Source organism: Mesoplodon bidens, assembly GCF_964165515.1.
Source record: "Mesoplodon bidens genome assembly, contig: HAP1_SCAFFOLD_118, whole genome shotgun sequence".
NCBI classification, from domain to species: domain Eukaryota; kingdom Metazoa; phylum Chordata; class Mammalia; order Artiodactyla; family Ziphiidae; genus Mesoplodon; species Mesoplodon bidens.
The window spans coordinates 1,018,664-1,030,539 of record NW_027671260.1 but is presented as its reverse complement, the minus strand read 5'-3'; the positions used below and the strand labels follow the sequence as shown (position 1 = coordinate 1,030,539).

The window sequence follows — 11,876 nt, the reverse complement described above, 5'->3', positions numbered from 1 at the left end:
CTTAACCACTGTGCCAGTAGGGAAGCCCCCTCTTAGGGTTTTGATGATTCGATTATTTAATACCCAGGGAACTCCAGGAACAGTGCTTGACTGTAAATTGCTTTAAAAGTGATTACTTTTTTAAAACATGCTTTTGAATCTGCAATTATGCAATTCAGGTATGCTAAGCAGGTTCGTTAATAGGACTTCCTGCTATAAAGAGACCCACAAATAAAAATAGAATTTTTCTTTCTTGGTCGTAACTTCTTATTTCTGACTTACTATGTTATATGCATATGCCTTTTATGGTGGGCTGCCACAAATTTATGTTGGAAAGAGTGGAATTTAAATAAATCTTTGCAAATTGGATAGATTTTGATCATTCATTTCACTGGCATGGTATAATATGACCAGTAGCAGACTAAAATCTGAGTTCACTTCTGGCTCTGCCCCTAAATCCTGATGAGACCAATAGCTGGAAAGGCTTTTGGATATTATACTATGAATTACTTATAATATTGACTCTGTTTGTTTAGGAAACCCTGGAGGAGTGCCTAAAGCAGTTAAAGGAGGAAAGAGTAATAAGACTGAAGGCTGATAGACGAGTCAGTGAGGTAAACACGTTTCATCTGCTTTTGAGAGTGTTTTGGTTTTATTTTGATTTGATTTTAAGCCATATACACATATTTTGTAAGCTTTAAAACTGTAATATGTTGCAAATCGGTGGTATCATATGGACTTTTGCATTTACTGGTATTTAGTGATCATATGATCTATATTCCAGAAAGCATGTTTTTAAAGATGTGAAAATCTGGTTTTGTGTATGTGTGTGTGTGTGTGTGCTTTTATATGACATTAGCTTATTTCCTGTTCATGATTCTTTGATTCAAGAAGGCACTTTCTGTGCATGTATTGTATATACAGTAACATAAAAGACATGATGAGACTCTCCTGGCAATGAATTAGGAAAGTGAATCATTTAAATAAATTTAAGATATTGGAAAACTTCTAAGAATGCAATGAAAGATAAAAATATATACTATGAGAATTACATTAGGTAATGTGCATGAAAGCAGGGCATAATCTAAAAAGTTCTATCTAAATATAATTTATCACAGGGTGAGTGTAGGGAGGAATTTTTAAAAGTGCATCCAGTGGATTGGCAGACACTCATTCAATAAATGTTGAGTACCTGCTCATGTAAGGCAAAAGGGGCATCATGAACATTAACGGCCTTTCTGAGAAATACGAGAGTTGAGCTTACAGGGGGTTTTAAGTGCGTAGATGCTGAGCGGAAGGGGAAGAGTGCACGGGGGTGAATATGTTCAAGAAGCCAAAGAAAATATTGGTGATCGTACATTTAATAAATTGGGTTGGGTATGATTTAGGACTTTTAAACGTAAGCATTAGATATTTTACTCACTAAAGTTAATTCTTAACATTCATCAGAGTTGTAATATGTTTTGTTCAAATCAGATTCTATAATTCACTTTCTAATTTAAGGGAAACTTAAAGCAGGTCATTTTCTAATGTGGAATGAGGCTCCATTATGAATTGAACCAGTTAGAAATGTGATCTTTTGTGAAAGATCATTAATAAAACGGTAACTTGGGTTTATTTATATACCACCTAAGTGTTATATAGGAAACTTTGTTGGGTGCCTGTGGGCTTTGGTTATTATGTGATATGGTCTCTGTCTTTACTGGCGGAGGGTTACATTAATTATAAAATAATTACATTTTGAGTGTTTTAGTTTTGTTCCTTGAAACTAGGCAAGACTACTTTTTCTTTGTTTGTTGTTTTTTTGGTTTTTTTTTGCGGTATGTGAGCCTCTTACTGTTGTGGCCTCTCCCGTTGCGGAGCACAGACTCCGGACGCACAGGCTCAGCGGCCATGGCTCACGGGCCCAGCCGCTACGCAGCATGTGGGATCTTCCCAGAGTGGGGCACGAACCCGTGTCCCCTGCATCGGCAGGCGGACTCGCAACCACTGCGCCACCAGGGAAGCCCAAGGCAAGACTACTTTTGATGACAATGAGAAAAAATCATGTCAGACGTTTTCAGTCTTCTTGTATAGCTGGAACATGAAAATGCCCAGTTAAGAAACACAACTTTCTCTTTGTCTGAAGCCCTTCATGCCCACTCATTGACAAGCATGATCCTGGATGATGAAGGTGTTTGGGGCAGCACTGAGAATTCTTTTCAGAAGTTCCATGCTTTCCTGGTTCTCCTTAAAGATGCTGGGTTAGTTCATTTCTCTTCATGGCATTCTTCTCTTTGCGACTCTAATGGTAGTTTGCTGAGGAACTGGAGCAATTTTCATCACTTACGTGGCTATATTTAGCCAAATTTAGTGTAATTATAGGTAATATAGTTGACATTTTAAAATGAGGAATTAAATTTTTTAAGAAATGCAAATAGGGAAGCCTGCTTTGGTAGAGTGGGGAGCCCATTATAAAAGAGTAACCTGTAGACAGAGTAATTAGTAGGTATAGTTGTTTTGTAAAGACTAAATTAAAGGCAGTTTTCATTGAAAATAGTCGGGAATGCATAAGAATTTTCCTATCTTTCACTTCTTTTGCTTGTTTGATAAGTTTGAATTAAAGTTATCTTTGCCTTAGACATAAAAATGATTATTAATCTGCAGGGGAGATATAGGTCAGTGGTTCTCAACCGGGAGCAATTTTGCTGAAAGAGGGAAGTGGAGATTGATAGTTGATGGAGTGGTGTTTTGTCAGTGAATGAATTGGTGTTGGTGTTGGGAAGGAAGGAACAAACACATTCTTGGAAACTGGAGGAAAGGTGGTAAAGAAGTGTAGGAATGGAGGTGTGCCAGGCAGTGGACAGGGTGCATGGAACATATTGAAGCTTCTAGTGAGACAGTGGGATGTCTCCTAGAGGATGAATCTGGAAATGGCTGAGGATTTGGGGGAGAGAGAGGCTTGTAGTCTGGAGTAGGATGTTAGCTTTTAAGATTTTAGAAGTAGGGCTTCCCTGGTGGCGGGGTGGTTGAGAGTCCGCCTGCCGATGCAGGGGCTATGGTTTGTGCCCAGGTCTGGGAGGATCCCGCATGGCGCGGAGCGGCTGGGCCCGTGACCATAGCCGCTGAGCCTGCGCGTCCGGAGCCTGTGCTCCGCAATGGGAGAGGCCACAGGAGTGAGAGGCCCGTGTACCGCAAAAAAAAAAAAAAAAAAAAAAAAAAGATTTTAGAAGTATTTCATGATTGTAAGTCTGGGGAAATCTAAACTGCTCTTCTGTGATTATAATAACCTTTGTCTTTTCTCCTTTCCTCCTCTCGTCTAGGCTTGGGCAGTTGGCCACAATGGCTGGTATAGATCAGTCAGATTTTCATTTACTAGGTCGTCCCCAGATGAATTCTCCTGTTAGTAGTCCACCTAAAGAAGAAAAGAAGGCACTTGAAGAAGGAAAATCAGAATCAAAACAGGGTGCCCCATAACAAATGCAAAATAGCCAAGTAAATGGACAGAACAGCACTTAATGATTCTAAGAGTGATTAGCAAAAAGGAAATGACCAAGTCAGCGAGAAAACAATAACGATCAGTCTCTAATAGTTCACATGCCCGGGAGCTAGAAGACTCTGGAATCCTTTCGAAATCTGAGATTAGTAAATGTGGGCCCATTTCATGATACTGTACTTTTGTAAATAAGGAGACTGGAAGTTCTTGAGAAAATTTATGAGTTAAAGCAAACTATCCTTAATGAAGAAAGAAGACATTAGAGAAAATATATCCAGATTTTAAATTGTATAAATGTCTATTCTGTTCATATTTTATCTAGGTTTCTATTTGTATGCAGTCAGCTTACAATGAAGGAACACTAATGAAGGTACACATACTGATATAATTTTTAAAATAAGTAGTCCAGACATAGCTAATAGGTAACATATTAGAGTGAATCACCTGGTTATGGGAATGGGAGGGGAAAACCTGTCAGCTTTTCCTCTAGCCTTACTTGGAGCCCCCATCAGCCAATCTCAGAGTGGTCTTGGGAACTGACAGCTTGAGAACACAGTCTGGTCACAAACTATATACGGTTTACATGTGCCTGGAGGATAGAAAAGACATTAATTATCCTACAGAATAGGGTTTTATTTTTAGTGAGGGAAAGGAAATGGGTAATAACTACCCCAATCACCAAAGTCTGAAAACGTAGCGGACATAGCCTTGGATATAGCTAGGTTAAGCTGAGAATCACTTGGCAAGATATAATTACAAAAAAAACTGGCTCTGAAATCTTCTGATTAATCAATTGACTGTGTTAATAATAAGATTACAGAGTAACATTGAAGTTTTGAACTCTACTTTTTAATGGTTGGCTTTGTTCATCACTGAATTTTTGTCTTGTCTTTTGTCTTCCCCTCCACTTCCCGAAAATTACAGGTGATGCTAGGATTCCTTTGCCTCTCGACTCCTTCCGTGTCCCAGCGTCTACTCAGGAGGCCTTAGAAACTTCCAAAGACAACCTGGGGGTCCCAGTCACAGAGCAGCGGCAGGAGTCTTTTGAAGATTTCATTGCTAGAACATATTCTCCTTCAGCAGACGTCATTTCTGGAACTGGAAGTCAAAGAAAAGAAGAGGAATTATCTAGAAATAGCAGGTCTTCTTCAGAGAAAATGAGCAAAGCAGGTGAATAGACCAAAAACTACTCTGCTAAGAAACAACCTGGGAAGGACCTGCATTCCTGCTCTGACTCACCTGTAAAGCAGAAAAGCAAAGGAATTGGGCAAAATAATTCTTTGGTTAATAAACCAATTAAAAGTGAGTCTTCGAGAAAACACATTTCTGTTAAGAAAGAGAGTAGAATAGTGACTGTGTCATCAAAGACAACTAAAAGTAAACTCAGTGTACTAGAACAGTCTGAAAGTGATACTCTTGGATCTGATTGTGAATTTCAAGAAAGCATCCATACTCTATCACACCTAACGTAGGTCTAAATCTTTTAAAATTATGTTTTTGCCTTCAAATTTTCATAAATTACTTATGTTATTATTATAGCATATGGTGTTTTCAGTTACTTGACTGGAAGCCATTAGAGAAAGATTTTTTTATCTATACTTTTTTATTATAATGAAAGTTTGGGTGTACTTTTCCTTGTAACACTTTGCACCATTCATTCAGCTAGTGTTTACTGAGGGCTTCATATGTACAGTACTTTTCTGGGTGCTGTTGCTTTCAGCAGTGAACAAAATAAAGCCTTTACTCTCCTGGAACTAGCACTCTGTGGTGGCAGAAAACATAAACAACAAAGCAGGCTAAGGGTTAAAAAGAGATGGGAATAATAAATGGAATAGTTTTACCATTTGGTTAAACATCAAACTATTATAAATCACACGGCCAGAAGCCATTGACATATTTTAATTCATAATAACCAGAGAGCCTCAAACATTTACCAAGGCACTTAACCGTGTTTATGGATTACAGCAACGCTCTGAGGTAGGGAACTCTTACCATCCCCATTTTATAGATGAACAGTCTGAGGAGACATTATGTGAGTTGCCCAGAATTACACAGCTATAAGTAAGTGGGAAGTTGCAATGTGACCCGAACCCATGCTCTTTTTTTTTTTTTAATGTATGGACTTTATTATCTTTCATTTGTTTCTGATTTATGTGAATTTTTTCTTTAAAGATTTTTTATGCTGTCAACCATTTTTAAAGTGTTTATTGCATTTGTTACAGTATTGCTTCTGTTTTATATTTTGGTTTTTTGGCCTCAAGGCATGTGGGATCTTAGCTCCCCGACCAGGGATTGAACCCTCACCCCCTCCATTGGAAGGCAAAGTCTTAACCACTGGACCACCAGGGAAGTTCCCCTTATGTGACTATTTTTCTGGCAATTTTTTTAAATTTTATTTTTTATTGACATACACTTGAATTACAGTGTTGTGTTAATTACTGCTGTACAGGAAAGTGACCCAGTTACACATTTCTGTACATTCTTTTTCATATTCTTTTCCATTACGGTTTATCACAGGATATAGGATATAGTTCCCTGTGCTCTACAGTAGGACCTTTTTGGGCTTTTTTTAAATACATGCACTTTTAAAAAATAAATGTATGTATGTATGTATGTATGTATGTATTTTTGGCTGTGTTTGGCCTTTGTTGCTGCACGTGGGCTTCCTCTAGTTGAGGTGCACATGCTTCTCATTGTGGTGGCTTCTCTTGTTGCAGAGCACAGGCTCTAGGTGCCTGGACTTCAGTAGTTGTGACATCCGGCTTAGTTGCTCTCTGGCATGTGGGATCTTCCCGGACCAGGGCTTGAACCTATGTCCCCTGCATTGGCAGGCGTATTCTTAACCACTGCGCCACCAGGGAAGTCCCACGTAGGACCTTTTTGTTTATCCATCCTGTATATACACCAGTTTGCATCTGCTAATCCCAAACTCCCAATCCAACCCTCTCCCACCCCCTCCTCCTTGGCAACCGCCAGTCTATTCTCTATGTCCCTGTTTATGTTTCTGTTCACACATAGGCTGTAACCAGGCTCTTAATTACTTTGTTATCCTGTTCCCTTGTTTTGTTTTTTTTTTTTTTTTTCTTTTTGCGGTATGCGGGCCTCTCACTGTTGTGGCCTCTCCCGTTGCGGAGCACAGGCTCCGGACGCGCAGGCCCAGCGGCCATGGCTCACGGGCCCAGCCGCTCCGCGGCATATGGGATCCTCCCAGACCGGGGCACGAACCCGTATCCCCTGCATCGGCAGGCGGACTCTCAACCACTGCGCCACCAGGGAGGCCCTGTTCCCTTGTTAAGAAGGGTTTATGGAAGGCACTGAGAGAGAAGCCAGTGACCACTAGAAGTGCAAAAACAGTGGGGCTGTCAGAAAGCACACCTGTCTCCTTCCCCCATCGTGAGCAGAATGTTTAAATGGCAGAGTATGTGAGAGTATGTGATGACATCTCTGGATTAAATCATGTCTCCCTGGTAAAACATGTACAGATAAGTCTTTAGTTGAATCAGAGTGAAAGGTGAGATCAGAGAAAAGCTGGAGTGTCAGATTTCTTGTAGAAGGTCCTGCCTGATTGTTACTAAGAGGGGTACTACAGTACTAGTTAGTTCATTAGTCATGGGTTGAGTGTTAGAGGAGTGAAACAATGAGCAAGATGTAGTGTTGGCCCTTTAGCAGTGGAGTAAGAGGGGAAGACGCACAGCAGATGTCTCATCCTGAACGTGACATGCTGTGACGGGCATATTCAGGGCGTTTAGTCAGTGTGGAAGAAGAGGGGGAGCCGTGAGGCAAAGAAAAGTCATCAAAAGAGGCAGTCCCTAAGCTAAGTCTTAAAGGACTCGTGAGAAACTGGTGAGTCAGCCGGTGAAAGGCAAGGATACTCAAGGCAGAGTGGACAGCGGAAGTCCAGAGCCGTGAGTGTGCGAGGGGTGTGTTACAGAGGCACAGGCTCTGGAGGATCAGTGCAGTGTCTCCAGGCAGCGGCAAGAGCCCCTAAAGAAGGCAGCGAGGAGGAGGAGAGCAGGTCTTAACCATCCATGTGCGTGGAGCTGGTTTCCTCAGAAAATAGCTAAGAATGGAAAGGACAAGTTCGGGTGGCATTGTAGACCACTGACGTCAGTATGGATGAGGAATCTGAAGAAGCCTGGAGATAATTATGCCCCACTCTTCTGAGGAGCAGTGCTTTATATTTTCAAGTGGGATTTTCACGCTGCCACCTCCTCTCCTATCCCTACTGAAAGGTTTATAGGCCGGCAGAAGGGAGAACCTGGCTTAAGTAGAGTTAATCAGGTTTCTTTACTGTACAGCTTCTCGGGGCTGCTGTAGGCTAATGTTCATTCTGGATCGTCACAGCAGGCGTATGGTACACAGCCATCCTCAAAGCTATTTGACCCTAGAGTCCTTTTTTAATAGAATGTCTAACAACTGGTTCCACCAAACAGCAATTTCGTAACTTCTAGACCAGGTAATAGCAAGAAGAAAGGGGTCTGAAATAAGGTATAGATGAAGGGAGGAAATAAGTTCTAATTGTATTTAGGAAATTACCAGCAAGACTTGACCTTGGGAAGTAAGGAAGAAGTAGGAGGCGGAGGCTGAACCCCCATCTGTGTGACTAAGGTTGGGTGGTGGTATCATTGAGTTTGGAAATAGGGGATAAAGAACTGAAGTGGGGAAAAGACTTTAGTTCTGGACATGTAGAATTTTGAAGCACCTGTAGAATTCAGAAGACAAACTGGTAGATAACTGGACATGCACGTGAAGACATGGAAAGATAAAAATTTGAATGTCCTCAGCACATATCAGCAGTCATTAAAATCATGAAAATGGATGAGATGTCAGAGAATTGTGAGCACTGACAACGTTTCAGTGATAAGCAGAGAAAGAATTCTGGGAAGGAGAGAGGTGATAGAGATTCAAGAAGGAGGAAGGAGATGCCAGCGTCGTCCTTCAGAGACTGTGAGTGTCCATTGGATTTGGGCAGTTAGGTCCCCAGTGACCTGAGAGCAGTGCAGGGGAGTGGTGGACAAAAAGCCAGATGGCAATAAACTGAGGGTGTAGGGCTGCCTGTCGGGGCCAGGCGGGGCTAGTGAGGACAGTGGGAAGAGGCTGCTCTCAAGGAGTTTGGATGAAAAGAGAAAATAATTAGCAAAAAAGAATTTTTTAGAATGAGAAGGACTTCTATTTTATATGTTGAAATGAAGGAACCAATAAAGGAGATCCTGAAGATGTAGATAATAATTTAGAGAATTGGGGAAACACGGACATATGAATAAGAAAAAAACACCTTGCACAGTATATAAAAATCACTTGTATCCTTCGAGCTGGATGGATACTGGTAAGTATGGGAGGAAATAAAGGTAAGAAGAGATAGAAGTTAAAGAAGTTTATACTGATAGCCTCAGTTTTCTTTGACACAGATTTTTCAGAGGCACATATATACACATACATAATTACCGTTTGAAAATTCTTTCATAGTTACATGTTTTATTAATCATGTCTGAGAAAAGTCACTGATTTTCATTTTGTACAGCATTATCCTGTAAGGACAAGATACAGTGACAACTTCCATGCTTTTTGCATATCAGAGCTGACACTGAAAGTATCTGCATAATTGAATTTTCACTTCTTATTTGTAATAAGTTTATCCTTAGGAGGATACTTTCATAGTGTTTGATCACAGATGAGTTTGGGCATTGCTATCACTCAATAATGTGAAGCATCTGTCAGGTTCTCTCCTATACTATATATTAATTGTTTGTCCGTTAAGCAAATATTTATTGGCGGCCTGTGGGAATAAGAAACACCTAGGTCCTCTTTCCTTGGTATATTCACAAAAGCCTCTGAAACTAAATTTCCAAGTCAGGCCATACTAAGGCCTGGCATATTAAGTTTTCGTTGTTAACAGTTTTTTTGTGTTTGTGGGGGTTTTTTGTTTTTATTTTTTTGAAGCAAGGATAAGACACTGCCTTAACTCAGTAGTTGTCCATTCATTAACAAGTCAAAGAAGACATTGAGGAAGCATGGTATTTTGAATATCCTTTCCACAGAATAGGTAATGGGCCATCCTGAAACTCTGGTGAGATGCTTATCATTTTCAGATTTTGGAGTGGCTGAGAAAACCCTATTACACCTTGAATTATCACTAGAAACATGAATTCAGCCAAATAAAAACAGTGCCTCTGCCTACTGAGGTGGTCAATTTCCATCTCAACAAAAGTGACCATTTCTCCTTTAGATTAAAATCAAGAAACTCCCCTCTGTCCAGGATGCAATAATGGGGTGCACGAAAGAGGAAAACTGAAGCTATTCCCTCTTTACACCTGAACAGTGAATTCATTCTGATATCAAATATTTGTTATGATTCTGTTATGACCAGGTGCTTTATTATTTAGACATCAAGTTACTGTTCATTCTTGGTAAGTAAGAAAAATCCACGTTTTAGGACTCTGAATAGTAACTTTATATATATTATATATATATATATAAAATAAATATGTATATTATATGTAATATATATTCCATCTATTCAACAAAATTGTAACTTCCATCATCTCTTACGAATGATGAACTGTATTCACTCTTTGGAAAGGGCTTATAGGGAATTAAAGTCTCCATATACTTTTTATATAAGACTGTGGAAAACAAATTCTCAACTGGGAGCAAACTTAGGTTTTGCTATGAAGGTTTATGTTTGCCTGGCCTTAGAGGGGTAGGCCAGGAACTCAAGTTTTTTTCCTCTAAGTTACTTTCATTGATGCCACCCTGAAAAATTTGGAGGGAGTATTTTTGAAATAGCTTTATCTCAGTAACCCTTTAAAAATGCTTCAGGGTATGGGGAACATAACTGTCAAAATGTTCAAGCAACTCTTGTTGATTTAAGTGTAATTGATCAGGAGCAATACAGGAAGGAGCTGGGTACAAAAGACAAAAGGTGTGAGGCTATTTCATGTATTGTTTCTGGCTTATTGTACAAAACAGAGAAAGTCATACACTCGCCCAGCCAAGGTCCCCTACTGTTCTCTCCTTTTAGTAGATATAAAAGAGAGCTCGTTTCTCAATAGCAGCATTCTATCCTTAAGTGGGTACACAGTGATATTCTGATGGTCTCTGGAGCAGAGAATAATTCCGTGGCAGCTCTGACCTCCAGTCACCGGGTTCTCTGTAACTTAGTCTTTCATGGCCAAGGACTATAATCATTATTTCGATTTATATTTAGCATCTCAAAATGGAAAGGATTCCATGGACAACAAAACAGGAAGTGATTTCATGAAGTGTTTTAGTATGGATAAAACAATAAACTATAAAAATACAAATCATCAGTGAAGCTTTTTCTTTCCGGAGAACTATATTCAGAAATTAATGTAAGCCTCTAAGGTGCGCATGTGTGTTTTTTCACCCATGATCATGTTTGTATGTGTGTGCATCCCACTGCTACAGGAGACATGCAAAATGATATCAGATTTGCTACTATATGCAGTACTGGTTTCTCCCAAGAACTGTGTGCTCGCAGGGTTCGTTCAGGAAGGTGAGTGTCCTACCACCTCATCACAGTCGTATCTCATCACCTTCGGCAGGTTTAGTTGACACTTTAACCTCACATGCAGGCTTATTAAGTTACTATTACTCATCAGAACTTGCTTACTAATGAAACAAGCTGAATTAGCCACTGCAGAATCATATTTGGAAATTCAATGAAAATTTTACCTTTTTAATAAAGGCCCAGAAATATTATTTCAGAGCAGGTGGTACAGAAAACTGTGGTCAAATTTGACATTCATTCATCATTGAAGTGTGGAACGTGACAGGTGAAAATTGATATTGATTTCTTTCCTCTAATATTTGGAAGAGTTCTAACAGGTAAATCAAATGAGATAACAAGACATATCAGTCTCACTCATTTCTATGATCACATCCTCCCCACATATCACTCCTTCACCTGCCATGTTTTGAATAATTCAATGCCCATAGTCTTTCCTGTCCAGTGTATTATAAGACACACTCAAGCTGGGTTTCCATCATATTAGACTGAAAGCTGAACATTTTAGGAAGGATTATTTAAAACCAAATGCGTCTTGAGCCCAACAGCCTATGAAACCAAACAATCCTGGGAGTTCAGTTGGATTCAGAAAATTCAGTAATCCTATTTGATGTATGTTAACCGTATCAATATTAACAACCTTCTGCTGGATTTCAGCACTGATTTGAGAGCTGAGTTACTACTGGTCTTGTATTTTACCTAGTTGTGAAAGCACTGAGAGAGTTGTTCTTGGGTTGGACTTGACCTGCCTCTGGGAATGCTCTCTGTTCTATCCATCTTGAAAAGCTTTATTCAAGTGCATTTCTCTGCCTGCCTTCTCTTCACTTGCACCCCTTGGGAAAACGAAAGATGCTCAAATATAGATGTAAACACTGCAGGTGCTCTGCTTGGCAA

The 11,876-nt window shown here is 39.8% G+C and overlaps 1 pseudogene across 1 annotated transcript; it reads left to right on the top strand.

Moving 5' to 3' along the window:
- The first annotated feature begins 4,299 nt into the window (after positions 1–4,299).
- On the top strand, positions 4,300–5,208 carry LOC308611652 (centrosomal protein of 78 kDa-like; annotated as a pseudogene). The gene has a single exon. The product of its transcript is annotated as a centrosomal protein of 78 kDa-like (transcript).
- The last annotated feature ends 6,668 nt before the right edge of the window (positions 5,209–11,876 follow it).